Source organism: Somniosus microcephalus, chromosome 13, assembly GCF_052327205.1.
Source record: "Somniosus microcephalus isolate GS21.2 chromosome 13, FLI_Smic_1.0, whole genome shotgun sequence".
In the NCBI taxonomy this organism is placed as follows: domain Eukaryota; kingdom Metazoa; phylum Chordata; class Chondrichthyes; order Squaliformes; family Somniosidae; genus Somniosus; species Somniosus microcephalus.
Genome location: NC_140999.1, coordinates 55,599,533 through 55,621,014, shown reverse-complemented (window position 1 = coordinate 55,621,014; position 21,482 = coordinate 55,599,533). Strand labels below are relative to the sequence as shown.

Genomic DNA, 21,482 nt, shown 5'->3' with positions numbered 1-21,482 from the left:
TGTACTCTTCATTTTGGGAGGGTAGGATGGATTTGATATTGGACCGCAACTGGGACCAAATGTCCTCCGCTTTAGCCAAATTGTGAGTAAGAAAAGCTTAATTGGAAATGAAGATACGTTAGCAAGAATCACTTGCTCTCAATCGGGACACTACAACAAAAGCTGCATTTATATAGTGCTATTAACATCATAAAATATCTCAGTGGTTCACAGTCAAAACCAGACACTTAGCAATGATAGGAAAAGAGATGAATGACAGCATAGTAAAAGAGGTAAATGTGATGAGGCTTTTGAAGGAGAGGAGAAAAGTAACAGCGTGGCGGGGTTCAGGGAGAATGTTCTAGATTGTGAGGCTGTTATGAAAGGTGGAGCACAAAGGGGCTGGAATGCAAAACAGGCAACAGTTGGAAGCTTTGGAAGGCGAGTGCGGGAGGAAGTTGCAGAGGCAGGGAGGGGGCGATGCTAATGACGAACTTGTAGACGAGGACAAAGATTTTCAATTCAATGTGTTGGGAGTGGAGATTGGTAATGGAGGAATAACGGGCACAGGATGGAGTGAGAATGCAGTATGGTGGTGAAGTTTTGGACAAGTTGTAGTTTATATAGGATGAAACCCAGGAGGCTGGTGAGGAGAACATTGAAGTGATGAAAGTGTGGATGAAGGTTTCAGCAGAGGTGGGGGTGAGTAGGGAGAGAGTTGAGCGATGTTGCAGAGGTGGAAATAGATGGTGTTGATGGTTAGTATATAGAGTTTGAAATTCAGCTGAGGGAGAAACAGAACACAGAGATTGTGCACAATCAGGTTTAGCCTGACCATCAGTCTTGATGGTGTGTTGGAAAATGACCTTGCTCTTCCATGACCTGGCCTTGGCTCCCTCCTATTTCTCATCTATATGCTACACCTTGGCGACATCATCCGAAAACACGGCGCCAGTTTCCACATGTACGCTGATAACTGAAGTCTGTTCCTCAATAATACACGGACTTCGGGAGAACAGTTTAACAGGTACTTTACTGAACAGGAGGCAACGTCAGACTGAAATACAGAAGCCTGCTAGGGCCTTTTATACAGGGGTGGCCACTGCTGGTACTGCAGTCTAAAACCAGTTCTTCCCTTAAAGGTACATACACAACAATTCCTCCCCTTTTAGATAAACAGTACATAACATTCATTTAACAACTAAATAATAACTAATTACAATTACAATTTTCTCGGTACTATATACATCAACTGAAATAATCATTTATAAGTTCAGCCTCTGAGGAGGCTTTCTGATCCTGACTGGATAGCGCCTTTCTCGAGTATCCTGTTCTTGCGGTGGAGTCGATTCAGGCTCAATGTCATTGGTTGGTTCGTCAGCTTCCAATACCACTGCTTCTGAGGTAGACGCAATCTGTACTTCGGGCTCATTACCAGGTGCACATGCTTGTGGTATAGGTTTGGCTTGTTCCTGTGACTCTAGAATCTGGTCAGCATGGTGTCTCACGATGCTCTCTCCAACGTCCACTGTGTACATTAGTGGTCCCTGCTGTGTGCATATTGTTCCTGGCTGCCATTTTTCTGTTCGGTAGTCGCGGGCCAAGACTGGTTGCCCTATCTTGAAGCTCCTGGTTGGCTTCTCATTTATGTGCTGGAACTGCTTATCCTCAACATCTCCTCTTACGTTTGGTTTGAGCAAATCCAAGCGACATCTTAGCCTTCGGTTGAAAAACAGTACGGCTGGAGTTTGGTTGGTTACTGCATGTGTCTCATTCCGGTAAGCAAACAAGAAATTATCCACGTTGTGTTGTAGTGGTATGTCGTCATTATACATTGCCTTTATGGCCTTTTTAAAGGTCTGAACAAACCTCTCGGCCAATCCATTTGTGGCTGGATGATATGGGGCAGATGTGTAATGTTTCACCCCATTATTCTTCAGGAACCTCCGGAAATCCTCAGACACAAACTGTGGCCCATTGTCGGAGCAAATCTGTTCTGGCAACCCATTCCTGGCGAAGATGGTCCTTAGGACTGCAATAGTTTTCTCCGTGGTGGTGGAGGACATTTTAATGACCTCTGGCCATTTCGAATGGGCGTCCACAGCGATTAGAAACGTTGAGTCCATAAATGGACCAGCGAAATCAATGTGTACCCGTTGCCATGGAGATGAGGGCCACTCCCATGGATGTAGCGGGGCCTGTGGTGGAGCGTTTTGGACCTTCTGGCATCCTGTGCATCTCTTGGTCATATCCTCGATTTCTTTATCGATTCCCGGCCACCGCACAAACGCCCTGGCTAGGCTCTTCATTTTTACCCCTCCCAGATGACCCTCATGAAGCTCATTGAGCACTCTATCTCTCAGCTTGGGTGGAATTACCACTCAGGATCCACACATCAAGGTCCCCCGGCACACTGACAGTTGTTCTCTCCTTGGCGAGAATGCTGGCAACAGTGAGTCGCCATATGCTGGCCATCCCTTCACCGTCAAATCATAGACCCGAGAGTGTGTCGGGTCATTTCAGGTTTCCTTCTCTATACTTGCGTTTGTAACAGGCAAACATTCGACTATGGTCGCATAGAATATCTCCACAGGGTCCACTGCAGGTGCTTCTTCCACCGTAGGCAATGGTAGGCGCGACAGCCCATCAGCGTTTCCATGCTGTTTCGTACCCTTGTACTCTATGTCATACTGATGTGCCCCTAGAAAAAGTGACCATCTTTGCAGCCGTTGCGCCGTCATTACCGGAACGCCCTTCTTTGGGTTAAAAATTGAGACCAGGGGCTGATGATCAGTCAGTAGGGTGAATTTCTGCCCGTGCAGATAGTGATTGAACTTCTTCACCCCCCACATCAGGCTGAGGGCCTCCCTGTCAATCTGGGCGTAGTTACGCTCGGCTGAGGTTAGCGAGCGCGATGCAAAGGCTATTGGCCTCTCTGAACCGTCACGGAATTTGTGTCACAGCACTGCTCCAATGCCGTAAGGTGACGCATCACATGCCAACCGAATCGGTAGTGTTGGGTTGTAGTGGGCCAATACTTCTTTTGAAGTGATTAGGCATTTACATTCCTGAAAGGCACGCTTACACTCATCACTCCATTTCCATGTTATTCCAGTTTGTAGCAGGGCGTTCAGTGGGTGCAGAATTGTAGATAAATTCGGCAAGAACTTATGGTAGTAGTTCACCAACCCGAGGAACGACCTCAGTTGCGACGATAGCTTCAATCTTGTCCGGCGACTTATGCAACCCTTCCTCATCAATCATGTGGCCATAATACGAGATTTGTCTCCTGAAGAACTCGCATTTGGGGCGGTTGGCTCGTAGCCCATATTCCTGTAATCTCGTGAGCACCTGCTCCAGGTTGGCAAGGTGTTCAATGTCATTTTCGCCCGTAACTAGGATGTCGTCCAAATAACACTGGGTCCCCGGAATCCCTTGCAGGACTTGTTCCATCGCCCTCTATCAAATAGCCGGGGCTGATGCTACCCCGAATACCAGTCGGTTGTACTGGTAAAGGCCTTTGTGAGTGTTTATCGTGAGGTATTTTCGAGATGCTTCTTCCACCTCCATTTGTAGATACGCTTGGGCCAGATCAATCTTTGTAAAACGTTTCCCTCCAGATAGTGAGGCGAAAATATCTTCTATCCGCGGAAGTGGATATTGTACTGTGTGCAGGACTGGGTTCACAGTCACCTTGAAGTCCCCACAGATGCGAACTTTCTTCGGCTCCCCAGGCGTGCTGCTCAATGCTTTCTTCATTACAGGAACGATGGGTGTGGCCCACTCGCTCCAGTCCACCTTGGACAGCACACCTGAACGTTCCAGACTCTCCAGGTCAGCTTCAACGGCTGGGCGGATCGCGTATGGCACCGGTCTGGCCTTAAAAAATTTTGGGTTTGCGTTATCTTCAATCTTTATGGTTGCCTTTACTCCTTTTAAAGTCCCAAGTCCTTGTTGGAACACCTCTTCCGCGTCAGATAGAATTTGTGACAAGACGTCCAGGTGCGACGTCATCATCCTTTTTGTCAGTCACAGTTAGCGCCTGAATGGAATGCCAATCCAATTGTATTTTTTGGATCCATTCACGTCCCAATAATGGTGGTCCTCCATCTCGTAGTATATACATACTGTATATAGTTTCTGCGTTTCCTTGACGTTATATTTAACTGGCACCCTTATTTTTCCTCGGGGGGGTAAACCTTTTGCCCCGTGTATGTCTTCAATACAATGGACGTGTCCTTTAAGGGTATGTGTGAGAATAGCCGCTCATAGTCTCGTCGATTCATGACAGTTAGGGCTGATCCTGTATCCAATTCCACCTTTACTGGGGACCCTGCTATCATGAGGGTGACTCAAATGGTTCGGTGATCCTCCTTTGCGATCACGTTGTGTAACTTTAGACAACTTAGTCTCCTGCTCCCGGAGTCCTTATCACTCTCCTGATCTTCCGAACTACTGTCTGTCAGTTTCTTTACTTTCCTGTACTGTTCTTTAGTTCTTGTCGTGCTGGTTTTCTTTCCCGACCTGCAGACTCTTGCAATATGTCCCATTTTTCCGCATTGCCTGCATACTTTGTCCTTAAACCAGCAGTCCTTCTGCTCATGGGTTGTTCTGCCGCAGCGATAGCACTTTTCTGCTCCATACGCCATTTCGTTAGCGCTGTATTCTTGCGGTTTCTGTTGTATTTCCGCAGCTCCCCGTGCTGCTGCTTCGTAGGATACTGCCACGCTGAAAGCCTGTTCTAGCGTCGGGTCCTTTTTCGAAAGTAGTCGTTTCTGGGTTCCTTCACTCTGGAGTCCGCAGACAAACTTATCCCGTAAGGTGTCTGCCAGTCCTGCTCCGAACTGGCAGTGCTTCGATAACTTGCGTAGCTCCGTAAGATAGTCAGCATTGCTCTCCCCTTTGTGCTGGTTTCTTTTATGGAACTTGAATCTTTCTGCTATCAGCAGTGGTGTAGGGCTTAGGTGTTCCTGTAAAATATGAACAATCTCCTCAAAACTTTTCTCCATTGGTTTAGCTGGGGTAATTAAATTCCGCAATAGGCCGTACGTACTCGCGCCCATCAGATTTAATAATACCGACGTCCTCTTTCCATCGGCCACCTCATTTGCCTTGCAGTACACTTAAATTCTTTCCACATACGTGGTCCAGTCTTCTACCTCGTTGTCGAAAGCAGGGATACTGCCACTTTTTGGCATCTTGGGTGATTTAAAATGGCGCCTTCCCCAATGGAATAAAATGGTGCCTCTCGCGCTTTTGCTTCTTCCCCAACGGGATAAAATGGCGCCTCCCGCGCTTTTGCTTCTTCCCCTTGCTGCCACGCTGCTCCTAGTGTTCTACAGGGTAATGGCGGCGACCCGCGGCTTCGCCGCGTCTCGCTTTCCTTCCCCCCGTTTATTTGCTCTCCGCTGCCCTGTTCTTGAGCACTGACCGCGCTCTGTGCGCTCCACCCTCTCTCTCTCTTGTTTTCTTTTCCCGGCGACGCTGCGCGGCCCGTTTTGTACAGCCGCTCGATCGAGCTTGAGCCCGCCGCAGTCCGGAAGGGTCAGCGCGCTACCTGCTACCAGCACAATTAGCTGGAACACCTTAACCGGGGAGCCAAGCACAGCTCTCCACAGTCTCTACCGCAATTCTCCGAACACCGATGACTTCTTTTGACGGTTGCTCAGACTACGACCTCCAAGAACCCTCCTCTCCCTGCTCCTATCTTCTATGTTTCTATGTTTCTCAGGGCGAGATCCCCGTGAGATGATGCCACACTGCAGGTGAGTTCGAACTTACTCGTCGCCACTGTAAAGTCCGCGCCTCAATAATACACGGACTTCGGGAGAACAGTTTAACAGGCACTTTACTGAACAGGAGGCAACGTCAGACTGAAATACAGAAGCCTGTTAGGGCCTTTTATACAGGGGTGGTCACTGCCGGTACTGCAGTCTAAAACCAGTTATTCTCTTAAAGGTACATACACAACAATAACACCTAGCTCTACCCCACCACCACTTCTCTCGATTCCTCCACGGTCTCTCAATTGATACACTGCTTGTCTGACATCGTCCTGGATGAGCAGAATTTTTCTCCAATTAAATGTTGGGAAGACCGAAGCCATTGTCTTTGGGCCCCGCCACAAACTGCGTTCCCTAGCCATCGACTCGATCCCTATCCCTAGCATCTGTCTGACGCTGAACCAGACCGCTCGCCACCTTGGCATCATATTTGACCCTGAAATGAGCATCCGACCACATATCCGCGGCATAACTCTGACCACCTATTTCTACCTCTAACATTGCCGTCTCCTGCCTCAGCTCATCTGCTGCTGAAACCCTCATCCATGCTTTTGTTACCTCTAGACTTGACTATTCCAACGCACTCCTGGCTGGCCTCCCACATTCTACCCTACGTAAACTTGAGGTCATCCAAAACTCGGCTGCCCAAGTCCTAAGTCGCACCAAGTCCTGTTCACCCATCACCCCTGTACTTGCTGATCTACATTGGCTCCCAGTTAAGCAACGCCTTAATTTCAAAATTCTCATCCTTGTTTTCAAATCCCTCCATGGCCTCGCCCCTCCCTATCTCTGTAATCTCCTTCAGCCCCACAACCTCCCGAGATATCTGCACTCCTCTAATTCTGCCCTCTTGAGTATCCCTGATTATAATCGCTCAACCATCGATGGCCATGCCTTCAGCTGCCTAGGCCCTAAGCTCTGGAACTCCCTCCCTAAACCTCTCTACCTCTCTTTCTCTTTTAAGATGCTCCTTAAAACATACCCCTGAGCAAGCTTTTGGTCATCGGCCCTAATTTCTTATGTGGCTCGTGTCAATTTTTCATACAACACTCCAGTGAAGCACCATGGGACATTTTACTACGTTAAAATACAAGTTGTTGTTGTTGATGCTGGCTAAGCAGTTGCACAGTGCAATGGTGGTCATGTAGTCCAGGGTGGTGGCAGAGGTTTAGAGTTGAGTGTTTGGTATGAGATCAGCTTCCATATCTATGCTATCTGATGTTGCCTCGGGGCATCATCTAGATGAAGAAAAGAGGGGACCAAGGGTGAAATTTGGGGGCACACCCGAGGTGACCATATAGATGGAGGAGGAGAAGACATGGTAGGAGGTGAAATTGAATCAATTGAGAGAAGGATGGCGTAATCCACTACGTTGAATGCCTTGGAGAGGTCATAATTGCAGTCCCAAAGAATGTTGTTGGTGACTTTGACCAGAGCAGTCTCTGTGCTGACATCAGACTGGGATTGAAGGGGTTCGAACAAGGAATGTTGGGAGAGGTGGGCACTGAACTTGGCTGGTGTTGACATGTTCAAAGATCTTGGAGAGGAAAGGAATATTGGAGATTTGTTAGTACAGAACAGAATGAAATGGTTGAAGGGTGGGTGTTTTGAGTAGTTAGGTCGTTTTCAAATGCAGAGGGATGGAGCCTAACAAAAGAGGACCATTGGTAATGTTGGCAAATATTAGGCTGAAGGGAGGAACTCCATGCTTGAATCCTTTCAATCAGATTTCTGCCCCTGCCACAGTACTGAAATGGCCCTTATTAAAGTCACAAATGACATCTTATGTGACTGTGACCGTGGGAAACTATCCCTCCTTGTCCTTCCCGACCAGTCTGCAGCCTTTGACACGGTAGACCACACCATCCTCCTCCATCGCCCAGCTGGGTTGGACTCCATTTGCCTGGTTACATTCTTATCTATCCAGTCGCAGACGGGGAATCATCCGCAATATCTTCTCTTCCCGCTCCCACACCGTTACCTCTGGAGTCTCCCAAGGATCTATCCTTGGCCCCCTTCCTATTTCCTATCAACATGCTGTCCTTTGGTGACATCATCCACAAACATGACGTCAAGTTCCACATGTACGCTGATGACACCCAGCTCTACATCTCTCGATCCCTCCACTGCCGCTAATTTTTCACACTGCTTGTCTGATGAGCAGAAATTTCCTCCAGCTAAGTATTGGGAAGACTGAAGCAATTGTCTTTGCTCCCTGCCATAAAGTCTGTTCCCTAGCCACTGACTCCAGCTTCTCCCTGGCCACTGTCTGAGGCTGAACCAGACCGTTCACAACCTTGGTGTCGTATTTGACCCCAAGATGAGCTTCCCACCGCATATCCGCGCCATTGCTAAGACTGTCTACTTCCACCTCCATAACATTGCCCGACTACACCCCTGCCTCAGCTCATCTGCTGAAACCCTCATCGATGCCTTTGTTACTATTCCAATGCTTTCCTGGCCAGCCTCCCATCTTGCACCCTGCACAATCTTGAGCTAATCCAAAACTCTGCTGCCCGTATCTTAACTTGCACCAAGCTAATGCGCTCTGGATGACGAAGGAAATAAAAGTTAAAATAAAGCAGTAAAATTCCAATTCTGGGCACCGCACTTTAGGAAGGATGTGAAGGCCTTGGAGATGGTGCAGAAAAGATTTAAGAGAATGGTTCCAGGGATGAGGGACTTCAGTTATGTGGATAGATGAGAGAAGCTGGGGTTGTTCTCCTTAGAGCAGAGAAGGTTGAGAGGAGATTTGATAGAGGTGTTCAAAATCATGAGGGGTCTGAGTAGATAGAGAGAAACTGTTCCCATTGGCAGAAGGGTCGAGGACACAGATTTAAGGTGATTGGCAGAAGAACCAAAGGCGACATGAGGAAAAACTTTTTTTTACACAGTGAGTGGTTAGGATGTGGAATGCACTGCCAGAAAAGGTGGAGGAGGCAGACTCAATCATGGCTTTCAAAAGGGAATTGGATAAGTACCTGAAGAAAAAAAATTGCAGGGCTATGGGAAAAGGGCGGGGGAGTGGGACTAGCTTAAATGCTCTTGCAGAGAGCCGGCACGGGCTCAACGGGCCGAATAGCCTCCTGTGCTGTAACCATTCTATGATTCTAAGCAGACTTATGACAAATGTCAGGAGCAAGATCCAGTTAACAACCAGGAAGATTATGGAAAGTATAGGAAGGAATTGAAAAAGTTAATACGGGAGGCAAAGAGAGGTTATGAGAAGATTAGCAGGCAACGTTAAATTGAACCCTAATACATTTTATAAACCTATAAAGTATAAGCAGTTAGCTAGGAAAAAAGTTGGGCCTATTAAGGACTCAAAGGGAAATCTTAATGCTGAGGCAGAGGACACGGCTAAAGTATTAAATGAGTACTTTGCATCTGTCTTCACAAAGGAAGCGGATGCTGTGAAGGTTGCACTAAAAGAGGAGTTGGGGATGTTATGGACAGGATAGTAATGGATAGAGAAGATGTACTAAAAAGATTATCATTGAAAGTTGGTAAGTCACCTGGTCCGGATGGATTGCACCCTACGTTGCTGAAAGAAGCAGATGGAGGAGTAGCAGAGGCATTGGTTAATCATTCAAGCCTCATTGGATACAGGAGTGGTACTGGAGGGTTGCTAATATTATACCACTATTCAAGAAGGGGGAGAAGGATAAACCAGGAAACTGCAGCCCGGTAGTTATTTGAAACCATTATCGAGGACAAAATAAACTTTAATTTGGAAAGGCATGGGTTAATCAAGGAGCGCTAGCATGAATTTGTTAAAGGAAAATGGTGTCTGATTAACTTGACTGAATTCTTTGAGGTAATAAAGAAGGTTGATCAAGGTAGTGTAAATGTTGTATATAAGTGCCACACAGTAGGCTTATTAAGAAGATGGAAGCCCATGGAATTAAGATGAAAGTGGTGGTATAGATACGAAATTGGTTCAGTGACGGGAAGCAATGGGTGATGGTGGATGGATGTTTTTCAGACTGGGAGCTGGTTTGCAATGTCCCAAGGGTCAGTTTTCAATTACTCTTTTCAATTTTTATACACGACCTAGACTCTGGTGTAGGGAGCAATATTATAAAGTTTGCAGATGATACGAAACTTGGCAAAGTAGTAGATAGTGATAGTTATAGACCAGGATGATCTAGACAGGATGGTGAAATGGGTAGAAGCATGGCAGATGGCATTCAGTCCAGAGAAGTGTGAAGTGATGCACTTTGAAAGGACTAATATGCAGCGACAGTATACTATAAGTGGCACTATTTTGAAAAGGAGAGATTTGAGCAGAGAGACCTTGGTGTCCATATACGCAAATCTTTAAAGGTGGCAGGGCAAGTTGATAAGGTGGTTAAAAAGCATATGGGTTACTTGGGTTTATAAATCGAGGAATAGAATATAAAACCAAAGATATCATGTTAGAACTTTATAAACCACTGTTTAGGCTTCAGCTGGAGTATTGTGGTCAATTCAGAAAAGATGTAAAGGTCTTAGAAAGGGTACAGAGGAGGTTTACCAGGATGTTACCAGGGATGCGGGATTTCAGTTATGAGAGTAAGCTGGCAAGAAACATTAAAACAGATGGTAAGAGCTTCTACAGGTATATAAAAAGGAAGAGGGTAGATAAAGTTTACATTGGTCCCGTAGAGGATGAGACTGAGGAATTAATAATGGGAAACGGGGAAATGGCAGAGACTCTGAACAAATATTTTGCATCTGTCTTCACTGTAGCAGACACTAACAACATCCCAATAATGGTGTTGTGTATTTTGAATGTGTATTAGAATTGTCCCACATGGGATACTGTAGTGGTGATTTGCAATGCACTATGGGAAATGTAGTGCATTGAGTAAAGAAGCACATTGTAAATAAAATGGCCGTTAACTAAACTCTCCACCCCGGAGTCCTCCTTAATTGTTATATAGGTAAGGGTATAAAACCCCTTGAGACACAACAAAACTGGCGACGACGTCGACGGACATGCGCATCACTTTGCACTGGAATCGGCGATGTTTAAAGTAAGAAGTTCCTGTCTTCTTATTGGCGTGCCTGCAGTTTAGTGCTGATGCAATCGCCTCGTAAAGGTGGCGGTTCGTGTGTTACACAAATAAGAAGGGGGAGAGTAACGACACAGTGAAACGAAGTGGAGGAAAAGGACTGTAAAGATTTTTTTTAAAAAAAAGAAAAAAAATAACAAAATGGCTATACTAACCGGAGCGTTTGGACCATTTGATTAAACGGCGGAGCAATGGAGTGCTTATACAGAGCGTTTCGGATTTTTCGTGACTGCAAATGGCATTAAAGATGACGTGAATCAGGAAATAGTTGAGGCTTGTAATAAGGGAACATCTATAATTATGTGGGATTTTAACTTATATTAATTGGACAAATCAAATTGGGCAGGGCTGCCTTGAGGATGAGTTCATTGAGTGTATTAGGGATGGGTTTCTTGAGCAGTATGTAACTGAACCGACCAGGGGGCAAGCAACCTTAGATCTGGTCCTGTGTAACGAGACAGGATTAATTAAAAATGTCCTAGTAAAGGATCCCCTTGGAATGAGTGACCATAACATGGTTGAATTCCATATTCAATTAGAGGGTGAGAAGGTTGGATCTCAAACAAGCGTGCTAAGCTTGAATAAAGGAGACTATGAAGGTATGAGAGCGGAATTGAGTAGAGTGGATTGGGAAAATAGATTAAAGGGTAAGACGATGCATGATCAGTGGTGTACATTTAAGGAGTTATTTTACAACTTCCAAAAAATATATATTCCACTGAGAAGAAAAGGGTGTAAAAGAAAAGACAGCCATCCATGGCTAAGTAAAGAAATTAAGGATAGTATTCAACTAAAAACAAGGGCATATAAGGTCGCCGAATCTAGTGGGTGGATAGAGGATTGGGAAAACTTTAAAAGACAGCAAAAAATAACAAAAAGATTGATTAAGAAAGGGAAGATGGATTATGAAAGTAAATTAGCAAAAAATATAAAAACAGATAGTAAGAGTTTTTATAGTTATATAAAAAGAAAAAGGGTGGCTAAAGTAAATGTTGGTCCCTTAGAGGATGAGATCGGGAAATTAATGGTGGGAAATATGGAGATGGCAAAAACACTGAATGAATATTTTGTATCAGTCTTTACAGTAGAAGACACTAAGAATATCCCAACACTGGACAAACAGGGGGCTAAAGGGGGGGGGGGAGGAGCTAAACACGATCAAAATCACTAAGGAAGTGGTACTCGGTAAAATAATGGGACTCAAGGCGGATAAATCACCTGGACCTGATGGCTTACATCCTAGGGTCTTGAGGGAAGTGGCGGTAGGGATTGTGGATGCATTGGTAATAATTTTCCAAAACTCCCTGGACTTGGCAAAGGTCCCGGCAGACTGGAAAACTGCTAATGTAACACCCTTATTTAAAAAGGGCAGTAGACAGAAGGCTGGAAACTATAGACCGGTTAGCCTAACATCTGTGGTAGGTAAAATATTGGAGTCCATTATTAAGGAGACAGTAACAGGACATTTGGATAATAATTTAATAGGAGAAAGTCAGCATGGTTTTATGAAGGGGAAGTCATGTTTGACAAATTTGCTGGAGTTCTTTGAGGAAGTAACATATAGGGTGGATAAAGGGGAACCAGTGGACGTAGTGTATTTAGACTTCCAAAAGGCATTTGACAAGGTGCCACACAAAAGATTATTGCTTAAGATAAAAAATCACGAGATTGGGGGTAATATTCTGGCATGGAGAGAGGATTGGCTAACTAACAGAAGGCAGAGAGTTGGGATAAATGGTTCATTCTCAGACTGGCAATCAGTAACTAGTGGTGTTCCGCAGGGGTCAGTGCTGGGTCCCCAACTCTTTACAATCTATATTAACGATTTGGAGGAGGGGACCGAGTGTAATATATCAAAGTTTGCAGATGATACTAAGATGGGAGGGAAAGTAGTGAGTGAGGAGGACATAAAAAACCTGCAAGGGGACATAGACAGGCTAAGTAAGTGGGCAGAGATTTGGCAGATGGAATACAATACTGGAAAGTGTGAGGTTATGCACTTTGGCAGGAAAAATCGCAGAGCAAGTTATTATCTTAATGGCAAGAAACTGGAAAGTACTGAAGTACAAAGGGATCTGGGGGTCCTGGTGCACGAAACTCAAAAGGTTAGTATGCAGGTGCAGCAAGTGATTAAGAAGGCCAATGGAATGTTGGCTTTCATTGCTAGGGGGATAGAATATACAAATAGGGAGGTATTGCTTCAGTTGTACAAGGTATTGGTGAGACCGCACCTGGAATACTGCGTACAGTTTTGGTGTCCATACTTAAGAAAGGACATACTTGCTCTCGAGTCAGTACAAAGAAGGTTCACTCGGTTAATCCCGGGGATGAGGGGATGGACATATGAGGAGAGGTTGAGTAGATTGGGACTCTACTCATTGGAGTTCAGAAGCATGAGAGGCGATCTTATTGAAACGTATAAGATTGTGAAGGGGTTGGATCGGGTGGATGCGGGGAGGATGTTCCCGACGATGGGTGAAACTAGAACTAGGGGGCATAGTCTTAGAATAAGGGGCTGCTCTTTCAAAACTGAGATGTGGAGGAACTACTTCACTCGGAGGGTGGTAGGTCCATGGAATATGCTGCCCCAAAAAGCTGTAGAAGCTACATCATTACATAAATTTAAAACAGAAATAGACAGTTTCCTAGAAGTAAAGGGAATTAGGGGTTATGGGGAGCAGGCAGGAACTTGGACATGAGTCTAGGTTCGGATCGGTCATGGCCCTGTGGGTAGCGGAGCGGGCCCAGGGGCCGTGTAGCCTAATCCTGCTCCTATTTCGTGTGTCTAATTCTGTTAGATTCAGGAGATGGTTATGTGATAGTGGATTGGCGGTTAGGATCAGATCAGCCATGATCTTATTGAATGGCGGAGCAGGCTTGAGGGGCCGATTGGCCGACTCCTGCTCCTAGTTCTTATGTGAAAGTGGCGACGTTCCTCAGTGTGATCGGAGCAAAAACATTTGGCTTGTTACGGAGTTTGATGCACCCGGATAAGCCCGGCGCTAAGACATATGATCAGATTGTGGAAGTTTTGGAAACACATTTCGCACCCAAGCCGCTGCTGATTGCCGAGAGGTTCAGGTTTCACAAACGAAACCAAGGGGAGGGTGAGTCCATAGCCGAATATGTTGCAGTGCTAAAGAAGCTAACTGAGCATTGTGAGTTTGGTGAAACTCTAAATGACACTGTCCGTGATAGGTTTGTGTGTGGATTAAGATGTGAAGCAACACAGAAGCGCTTGCTCACGACTGACAAACTGACGCTTAAATCAGCAGTGGAGCTCGCTGTGTCTATGGAGTTAGCAGCTAACGATGCACAGCTGTTGGGGGCTGCAACAAGAGTGCACAGGGTAGCAGCTACACCGGATAAGCATGCAAGGGGCGCCAGAGAGTGTTACAGATGTGGAAGGTCAGGTCATCAGCCATCTGACTGCTGGTGTAAAGACCTGACCTGTTGGAAATGTGAAAAGAAAGGACACATTGAACGTGTGTGTAAAGGGCAAAGCAAACAATCCTACACAGAGAGACACAAAAACAAACAAGGAAACACATCCAGCTGGCGTTCTAAAAAGAAAAACTTATACATGGTGAAACAAGAACAGGAAGACAGTGACACAGACTCTGATGGGGAGCTGAATCTCCATGTGTTAACGGTGAATGGAGGCTCATCAGGCTATGGAGTCACTCCACTACTCGAGGGAATACCGGTCAAAATGGAGCTGGATACGGGGGCCGCTGTCTCCTTGATTTCAGAGAAGCTATTCAAAGAAAAACTGAACCACCTATCACTGACGCTGGCCAAGCTCATCTTAAAGACCTACACTGGGGAAACAGTCCCAATGCTGGGTAAGACGGAGGTCAAGGTGGAGCTTAATGGACAAACCGTGATGCTGCCAGTTTACGTGGTCAAGGGTGACTATCCATCCCTGATGGGCAGGCCATGGTTGGAGAAAATTCATCTGGATTGGAAAAAAGTGAATGCGGTGTCAGTCGAAGAGGCGGGGCTAGCGGCAGTGTTGACAAAGCATGCGGCTGTCTTTGACGGAGAATTGGGGAGTATGAAGGGGATTACTGTCAAACGCAAGGTGAAGCCTGACAGCCAGCCGCGATTCCTGAAGGCCAGGAACGTTCCCTACGCCCTCAGACCAAAGGTGGAGGCTGACCTGGAGCGTCTGGTCAAGATAGGGGTCCTGGTGCCGGTTTCGCACGGTGAGTGGGCCACGCCCGTGGTACCAGTGATGAAGAGTGACGGCGTGGTTCGCTTATGTGGAGATTTCAAAGTAACAGTGAATCCTGTGCTCTCAGCTGAACAGTACCCCCTCCCCATCATTGAAGATCTTTTCGCGGGTCTAGCAGGCGGTCAGAAGTTTAGCAAGATTGATCTATGCCAAGCCTGCTTGCAGATGCATGTAGAAGAGGACTCACAGAAGTACCTCACCATCACCACCCACAAGGGCCTCTACAGGTACTGCCGCCTACCCTTTGGTATAACGTCAGCACCAGCATTGTTTCAGCGGGCCATGGACCAGATCTTAAGCGGCATTCCAGGGGTACAATGTTATCTGGACAATATCCTTGTCACAGGAAAGGACGACAACGAGCATCTGCAGAACCTGACGAAGACACTGGGAAGACTTGAAGAATATGGCTTGCGCGTCCGCAAGGACAAAAGCGAATTTTTCAAGCCATCAGTGGAGTACCCAGGCCATGTCATCGACGTGGACGGCCTACACACAGCACCGTCGAAAGTGAAAGCCATTGCCGACGCTCCTGCACCTACAAATGTCGGCCAGCTGCGGTCATTCTTAGGTCTCCTGAACTATTACGGAAAGTTTATTCCACAGCTGGCATCACTTGAAGCCATTACATGAGTTGCTGTGTCAGGGCAAGGCCTGGGCGTGGACGAAGGAGTGCGAAGCTGCATTCAAGAAAGCCAAAGCAACTTTGACTGACCCCAGAGTGTTGACGCACTTTGACCCGTCGTTGCAGATTCAGCTGGCCTGTGACGCGTCGCCTTATGGCGTCGGCGCGGTCGTGCCCCACATCTTTCCCTCAGGTGAAGAGAAGCCGATTGCATTCGCGTCAAGGTCCCTGAGCAAGGCAGAGGTGAAATACCCGCAGATCGAAAAAGAGGCTTTGGGCATCATCTTTGGAATCAAAAAGTTCCATCGCTACTTGTTCGGAAGGAAATTCACCTTGCTGACGGATCATCGTCCTCTGACATCGATCTTTGGTCCACACACAGGAATACCTTCCCTGGCAGCGTGCAGGATGCAGCGCTGGGCGCTGATGTTAAGCGCTCACAATTACAACACCAAATACCGGAGGTCAGCAGCACATGGCAATGCGGACAGATTGTCGAGACTTCCACTGCCTGTGCCCTCTGAAGGCTGTGAGCAGAAGATTTTCTACTTTGACACAGTGAGCAATGCCCCTGTCACGGCCCGGCAGGTCAAGAAAGAGACCAGAGTGGACCCTACGCTATCCAAGGTGCTGGATCGGGTGATGCGAGGAGACGGATCACGGGTGTCCGACGCACCACCTGAGCTCCTACCTTGCCTGTCAAGAGGGAAGGAGTTGTCTGTCATGTCAGGATGCCTCCTTTGGGGCATGCGAGTGATCATACCACCAAAGCTGCGGAAACATGTCCTCAACGAGCTGCACTCAGGACATTGTGGTATTGTCCGGATGAAGGAGCTGGCACGAAGCTACTTCTGGTGGCCCGGTCTGGATCATGAAATTGAAGTTGAAGCGAAATCATGCCCATCATGCGAGACAATCAGGGATACGCCAAGAGCAGCGCCACTGCATCCATGGGAATGGCCGGCGACACCGTGGCAATGGATCCATCTGGACTTTGCGGGACCAGTGGAAGGAGCGATGTTCCTGATCGCGGTGGACTCCCATTCCAAATGGCCGGAGGTTGCAGTAATGTCCACTACCACTACGGAGAAAACCATCGAGACTCAGAGAGATGTTCAGGCGATTTGGTCTGCCGGAGCAGATCGTAACTGACAATGGAACACAGTTCACATCCCAGGAGATGGAGGAGTTCCTCAAGAGCAAGGGAATCCAGCACACGTTCTCCGCACCTTATCATCCATCCACGAATGGATTGGTGGAGATTGTCAGAACGCTGAAACGCGCGTTGAAAGCGGCAAGAAGTGATGCTCCTCTAAAGCAGCGCCTGAATGCTTTCTTGCTGAAATACCGAAACACGCCTCATGCTATGACTGGAGCATCTCCTGCTCACCTCATGGGAAGGCAGCTACTGACACGTCTTGACCTGCTGAGGCCAACGTCCACAGAAGCAGTGGTGCACGCCAATCAGCAGGATCAAGTCAGCAGACGAGCTCAGAGGTCCAAAGAACGACACTTTGTGGTGGGGGGCAAAGTCCTCGCGTGTAACTACACCACCCCGGAGCGGTGGGTCCCGGCTACGGCCATTCAAAAGACGGGCCCCGTTTCATACCGAGTCCGCACCGGAGACGACCGAACACGGAGACGGCATGTAGACCAGTTACTGCCAAGACAGTCGCCACAGGTAACCTAAGAAACAGAGGATCAAGGACCTGCTGGGGGCTTCAGCAGGGACTGGTCGTCTGACCCTGAGACGGTGGCACCATCCACTCTTGTGCCATCGAGGGAGGAAGCCATGCCTGCAGGGTCACTGGCGAGCCAGCCAGAGCCTGCTCCTGAGACTAGGCGTTACCCCCAAAGAGAAAGGCAGCCTCCAGAGGGCCTTAGTTACAGTTAGTGCTAACCGGTGTGCATGGGGCAGAATAATCCCCAGGGTTAGCGGAATGTAGAGGCAGTCTACCCTCTCTAACAAAGTTATAGTCATTTTCAGTTATTCTGTTTTGTGGACATTCTATTTTAAGGGGGAGGAAATATGTTGTGTATTTTGAATGTGTATTAGAATTGTCCCACATGGGATACCGTGGTGGTGATTTGCAATGCACTATGGGAAATGTAGTGCATTCAGTGAAGAAGCACATTGTAAATAAAATGGCCGTTAACTAAACTCTCCACCCTGGAGTGCTTCTTAATTGTTATATAGGTAAGGGTATAAAACCCCTTGAGACACAACAAATGGATAATCAAAGGGCCACAGGGAGTGGGGAACTAAAGACAATCACTATCACCTAAGGAAATAGTACTCGGTAAAATAATGGGACTAAAAGACGACAAGAACGACAAGGCCTGCATCCCAGGGTCTTAAAAGAAGTGGCTGCAGAGATAGTGGATGCATTGGTTGCCTGGGCTCTGGAGAGGTCCCAGCGGATTGGAAAACCGCTAATGTAACACCCCTATTTAAGAAAGGAGGGAGACAGAAAGCAGGAAATTATATACCAGTTAGCCTAACATCTGTCATTGGGAAAATGCTGGAGTCCTTCATTAAGGAAGCAGCAGCAAGGCATTTAGAAAAACACACTGCAGTCAAACAGAGTCAGCATGGTTTTATGAAAGGGAAATCATGTTTAACAAATTTGCTGGAGTTCTTTGAGGATGTAACAAGCAGGGTGGACAAGGGTGAGCCAGTGGATGTGCTGTATTTGGATAAGGTGCCACATAAAAGGTTACTGCATGAGATAAGAGCTCACGGAGTTTGGGGTAATATATTAGCATGGATAGAGAATTGGCTAACTAACAGAAAGCAGAGAGTCGGGATAAATGGGTAATTTTCTGGTTGGCAAACGGTAACTAGTGGGGTGCCACAAGGATCGGTGCTGGGGCCCCAACTATTTACAATCTACATTAATGACTTGGATGAAGGGATCAAGTGTAATGTAGCCAAGTTTGCGGATGATACAAAAATGGGTGGGAATGCAAATTGTGCAGAGGACTCGAATCTGCAAAGGGATATAGACAGGCTAGGTGAGTGGGCAAACATTTGGCAGATGGAGTATAGTGTGGGAAAGTGCGAGGTTATCCACTTTGGCAGGAAAAATAAAGAAGCAAACTATTATTTAAATGGAGAGAGATTACAAAATGCTACAGTTCAGAGGGATCTGGGGGCCCTTGTGCATGAAACACAAAAAGTTAGCATGCAAGTACAGCAAGTAATCAAAAAGGCTAATGGAATGTTGGCCTTTATTTCAAGGGGGTTGGAGTATAAAAGCAGGGAAGTCCTGCTACAACTGTACAAGGTATTGGTGAGCCCACACCTTGAGTACTGCGTACAGTTTTGGTCTCCTTATTTAAGGAATGATATACTTAAATTGGAGGCAGTTCAGAGATGATTCACTAGGTAAATTCCAGAGATGAGGGGGTTGACTTATGAGGAATGGTTGAGCAGGCTGGGCCTATACTCATTGGAATTTAGAAGAATGAGAGGTGATCTTATCGAAACATAAGATACTGAGGGGGCTCGACAGGGTAGATGCAGAGAGGATGTTTCCCCTCATGGGAAAATCTAAAACTCGGGGGCACAGTCTCAGAATAAAGGATCGCCCTTTTAGAACTGAGATGAGGAGGAACTTCTTCTCTCAGAGGGTCGTAAATGTGTGGAATTCTCTGCCCCAGCGAGTTGTGGAGGCTGGGTCATTAAATACATTTAAAGTGGAGATCGACAAATTTTTGCAAGATAATGGAGTGAAGGGTTATGGGGAGCTTGCTGCGAAGTGTCTTTGAGCCCTAGATCAGCCATGATCTTATTGAATGGCGGAGCAGGCTCGAGGGGTCAAGTGGCCTATTCCTGCTCCTATTTCTTATGTTCTTATGAGGAGAGATTGGAAAATGTAAGACTATTCTCCTTGGAACAGCAAAGGTTAAGAGGTGACCTAATAGAGGTTTTCAAGATGATGAGAGGTTTTGATAGAGTAGATAGAGAAAAACTATTTCCTCTGACAAGTGGGTCAATAATGAGAGGTCATAGATTTAAAATCATTGGCAAAGGATCTAGAGGTGAGATGAGAATTTTTTTCACTGGGTTGTTGGGCTCTGAAATGCAGTACCTGAAAAGGTGGTGGAAGCTGATTCCATAAATAGTGAGTTGGACAGATACTTGAGGGATGAGGATCTTACAGGGTTAAGGACAAAAAGCGGGAATGTGGGACTCAGCAAGACTGGTCTTTCAAAGAGCCAGCACAGGCACGATGGGCCAAATGGCCTCTTATGTGCTATAAGTTTCTATGATTCTGTAAGTTTCAGCGAAGTCCTGTTCATCCATCACCCCCATGCTCGCTGACCTACATTAGCATCTGGCCTGGCAATGCCTCAATTTAAAAAATCTCATCACTGTTTTCAAATCCCTCCATGGCCTCACCCCTCCCTATCTATGTAACCTTCTCTAGCCCTACAAACCTCTGAGATCTCTGCACTCCTCCAATTATGCCTCTTGCGCATTCCCGAATTTAATTGCTCTACCATTGGTGGCCGTGCCTTCAGCTGCTTGGGCCCGAAGCTCTGGAATTCCCTCCCTAAACCTCTCTTCCTCTCTATCTCCCTCTCCTCCTTTAAGATGCTCCTTAAAACCTACCTCTTTGACCAAGCTTTTGGTTATCTGTCCTAAAAGTCTCCCTTATGTGGCTCGGTGTCAAATTTTGTTTGATGATGCTCTGTGAAGTGCCTTGGGTCATTTTCCTACCTTAAATGTGCTATATAAATGCAAGCTGTTGCTCACGTGGTGAGAAGATGGGTTGGGAGGATATTAAAGATGAAAGAAGTGGGTCTAATGGAAAAATTGAATTTGGTGAAGATCGGGAGAGAAGCTAGAGAGCGATGAAGTCGAGATGAAAATATGATATTACAGATCAAGGAGAAAGAGGCTGAGCGAGAAGCTTTGATCTTGGGCACCTCGCGATTGACGTTGGGATGACAATTGATCTATGCAGCTTCAAAAGTTTAAATTGTAAGACATTAAAGAATTTGGACAGTTTTGAAAGTTTTGCAATATTGTACAGCATGGCCATAATTACAAATTCAGATCGTCTGACATTAGCACTTTACACAATTGCAATGGAGCTCCACTTAACAGTCTGAATGAAAACTGGGGAGACACCCTTGGAGGATAGTCGAGTTTGATGAAGTGGGAAGGTTGGGAGACTAATCTTAACAGGCTTGAGTGAGAGGGGATTCAGCACTCTGTCTTAAATGTGGCATGTAATCATTAATTATGTCATTGGTGTTGGATTTATTCTCACCTCTGGGCTTGCCAAAACATGATAACCACAGGGTGATTTAATATTTAAGCAGATATTGTAAAGAAAGGGAGGAAATGTGATTAAGATCACATACTCTGGGACCAGCTCAGCGTGTTTGAATCAAAGCCACCGCTGAGTGATAGCGAACCTACGTGAAATAAGTTTGGGCAGTCTCGAAGTGTAACTGCTCACAATTCAGCACAAAATTGGTAATGCCACCCAGAGGGGTCTCGGGATGGCTGCTGTAGGAAATGAAGAAATATCACACTGGTGTTGTCTTTTCAGGTTGAGACGGAGACACATTTGAGGGAGCTGTGCTCTGCTCCTAACAATGCTATAACTGACCAAGTTTAACATTGGCTGCCTGAAATTTTCCCCAGCATGGACATCCCTCAGTTCGAAGAGCACAAAAGACCCCTTAGAATAACACCTTTACGGAGCAGTCAGGTGCTAACTAGGGACACTTTGAGGTCAACAATAATGTTTAATGAGAATCGAAGGCACATTTCCTTCACAAAA

The 21,482-nt window shown here is 46.4% G+C and overlaps 1 protein-coding gene across 4 annotated transcripts in view; it reads left to right on the top strand.

Annotated features, from left to right (window-relative positions):
- Positions 1–21,482, top strand: part of kdm4b (lysine (K)-specific demethylase 4B) — a 594,368-nt gene that overhangs the window by 221,868 nt on the left and 351,018 nt on the right. The window lies entirely within an intron of this gene.